Genomic DNA, 3,764 nt, shown 5'->3' on the forward strand with positions numbered 1-3,764 from the left:
AACCGGGACAGAATCCGGCGCCCCGACCGGGACTAGAACCCGGTGTGCCGGCGCCGCTAGGCGGAGGATTAGCCTAGTGAGCCGCGGCGCCGGCCCGAGCTTCATGGTATTTTAAATTTACACTTAATTTTGAATTTCAAAAGTGTAGCTCCAGATATGGTGTCTTTCTTTTTTCATTATTCTTTTATAATTTTTTTAATTTTCAATTTTCATGTAACTGAATTGAACAATATTTTTTTCAAAAATCCATTACATATACTTGTAACTTTATTAATGTGCCTATCAAATGATAGTTTCACCCACTGTTGTCTAAATCCAATAATTTCACATCCTAGGTTGTCTTCTGGCATAAATTGCCAAAAGAATACATCAAGGGTGAACATTTGGCATAGTGATTCCCTGGCTCTGTTTCCCAACTCCACTTCCTGCCAATTAAGACTCTGGGATATACTAGTGATGGCTCAAGTAATTGAGTTATTGGTATTATGTGGGAAACCTAAGTTGACCTCACAGATATTTACATTCATTCTTTTTCTGCACCAAGCCTTTGTAACCATTTGGAGAGTTTTTCAGTAGAAACATTCTCTCTCTCTCTCTCTCTCTCTCTCTCTCTCTCTCTCTCTGTGTGTGTGTGTGTTGGGGGGAGGGGTGTGTGTGTCTACCTTTATAAGACACTCTATCTCTCAAGACTTTTTTTTTAGGAAAATAAATAGGTCATTATTTCCATAAAAGAAAGATGTCTTACCTTACTGTGTAGCATTCTTGCTTACATTCAACAATTGATGTTCTGTGATTTCACTTACTTCAGATTTTTATAGTCTTATTTCTGGATTTTAGAGTCTTCCAACTTCTTTTTTTAATATTTTATTTCTATCTTTTTTTTATTTGACAAGTAGAGTTATAGACAGTGAGAGAGAGAGAGAGAGAGACAGAGAGAAAGGTCTTCCTTCTGTTAGTTCACTCCCCAAATGGCCACCACAGGTGGTGCTGTGCTGGTCTGAAGCCAGGAGCCAGGTGCTTCCTCCTCCCATAAGGGTGCAGGGGCTCAAGCACTTGGGCCATCCTCCACTGCCCTCCCGGGCCATAGCAGAGAGCTGGACTGGAAGAGGAGCAACTGGGGCTAGAACCTGGTATCCATATGGGATGCTGGCACCGCAGGCAGAGGATTAACCAAGTGAGCCACGGCACCAGCCCTCCAACTCCATTTTTTGTACACTTTATTTTCCATATAAGGAGTCCATAGCAATTCTTAAGCAAATTATGGTAATCTTTAATATCAAAAAGTACAGTCTGGATTATCGATATGAAAGAATCTGCTATCAGTATGAAGATAACAGAAACATAAATGAATACTTTTATATAAAGAGATGTTAATTTTCCCATTAACTGTACAAATATATACTGAGACTATAAATATATTTTGAAATATATTGAGAATCCACACTATGTAAGATATTATACTGGGCTCTGAAGATAAAACAGACAAAATTGCTGTTCTTATTCAGGTTAGAATCTAGTGAAGAAGAAATGAAACTAAAATTACAACTCTAAATTTATGTAGATTTATTAAGATAACAGAGTTTAATATGATCACATCGGAGAATTCAATCTGCACTAGAACCAGGGGAGATTTTCGTGAAGGTAGGATAAGTAGACTGAAAAATAAAAGATAGGCACAAAGCAGTTAAGAAAAGGGAGAAGATTAACTTGGCCAATCTACAACACATGCTGAAGCTCAAATGCAGTTTGCTTGTGACCAAGATAAAGTAAGGGCTGTTTATCTTCCTACATGAAACAATAAAAAATACCTGCATTATGCACAATGTTCATAATAATGGGCCTCAAGAAATGAAGCCAATACCGGAAAGCCAGAAAAGAAATGAAGTAGGCCTCACACACTCCACAGCTCCTTCTAGAGAGAGATTCTAGACCAAATCACAGGAGAAGGAACTGGGGCAGTGTCTGCCCGACTCCCTGAGCAGATGTGATGAAGCTGAGCATCTGGGAACACAAAGGCAGTCCCATATCACAGGGCAGAATAGGGGGGAGGAAAAGGCAGGAATGAGGAAGAACCAGGACTTGTTGATTCGGGGAGCGCGAGCCTCACGGCCAGACCATGGCCCGCACGCCTTCTCACTGGGGCCTCGGAGCCCCCGGAGCCTCCTGTACCTCAGGCGGCCAGGACCCGCGGTCCTCAGTTTCTTCGTCGACCCCCACTGCGGCGGGAGAAGACACCACCGCCCAACACTGCATCAGAGTAGGAGACTGGCATGCCCGCCCAAGAGAGGAGAGCGAGGAGAGGAGGAGGAGAAAGATGATGAAGAGGAGGATGAAGGGGAGGAGAAAGAGTCTCACGGTGGAAGGCAAGAGGGAAAAAAACAAAGTAGAGAGGTTGACAGTGCAAGTCTCTTCCTTACAAAGGGAGCCATTTACAGTTGCACAAGGACGGGGCAGGCACTTTGTGAAACTGAAAGGATGTATTTGTTTCTGAGTAAGAAAAAAGCAGATAAAATTAGAAATCTACAAAAACTGCTTTACAATAGACCAGACACAGTGTCCTCATTGAAGAAGAATGTGGGTCAATTCAGAGGTTTTCCACTTGAAAATGGAAGTATTCAGTATAAAAAGAAGGAAGAAATGTTGAAAAAGTTTAGAAATGCCGTGTTAAAGAGCATCTGCGTGGTTCTTGGTTAGGAGAGGTCAGGCGTAAATAGTGAACGAGTGAAGAGGATCTTGAATTTCTTATTGCATCCAAAGCCTTCTGGCAAACCATTGCCAAATTCTAGAAAGACTTCTAGCAAAGGCAGGAAGAAGGTGCGCAACAGCTCTGGAACAACAAGGAAGGCGAAGCAAACCTAATATCCTGAAATTCTGTCAGATGAGTCTAGTAGTGATGATGAAAAGAAAAACAAGAGTCTTCAGAGGATGAAGGTAAAGAAAGTGAAGAGGAGCCATTGAAAAAGACTTCTAATAGAGAAAAACCTAAACAGAAAGCTACTGCAAAAGTAAAATGTCTGTAAAAATGCTAATGTTAAAAAAGCAGACAGCAGCACCGCCAAGAAGAATCAAGACAGTTCAAGGAAGAAAGTGAATCTGAGGATAGTTCAGATGATTAACCTTTAATTTAAAAAATTGAAGAAACCACCTACAGAAGAAGAGTTAAAGGAAACAGTAAAGAAATTATTGGCCAAATCTAACTTGGAGGAAGTCATAATGAAGCAGATTTGTAAAGAGGTATAGGAAAATTATCCTGCTTATAAGTTAACTGAAAGAAAAGATTTCATTAAAACAACTGTTAAAGAACTAATTCTTGAGACTGAGATGACTTGTTTCCATAGATTCGAAGATCTGATTTATACCATTGTACCAGCAAAGAGAATGTATTTCCTTTTCTAAATCCTTGTTAAGCATTGTGGTAGGACAAACCTGCTGACCCTTTATTATCTCGAGTGTAATGTAAAATTGAGTTTGCCATTTTAAATTGCATTTCTATTCAGTTTTTAGTTAAAATTCTTGCATGGCAGCAATTATTTCTTTCTTTTATAGTTGTATTTTGTACAATTTTGATTTATATAAGGATATAGATCCTTGAGTTGTGGTTTCTAGTGCACTTCATATTAGCTTGCTTAAGACATTCTTTTAATCAGGTAGAACAAAAGCTATTATAACCGGCATTCATACACAGACTATTTTAGCATTTAGTACATGAACTATGTTGAATCCACATCTCTTCTGTCAGAGGGAAAGCTTCAGTGATGGTGTGT

General features: G+C 39.8%; 1 pseudogene; it reads left to right on the forward strand.

Moving 5' to 3' along the window:
• The first annotated feature begins 2,116 nt into the window (after positions 1–2,116).
• On the forward strand, positions 2,117–3,407 carry LOC149121347 (protein DEK pseudogene; annotated as a pseudogene).
• Positions 3,408–3,764: the final 357 nt, after the last annotated feature.

The sequence above is a fragment of the Oryctolagus cuniculus genome, chromosome 17 (assembly GCF_051225735.1).
Source record: "Oryctolagus cuniculus isolate XC-2025 breed Fujian yellow rabbit chromosome 17, ASM5122573v1, whole genome shotgun sequence".
In the NCBI taxonomy this organism is placed as follows: Eukaryota; Metazoa; Chordata; class Mammalia; order Lagomorpha; family Leporidae; genus Oryctolagus; species Oryctolagus cuniculus.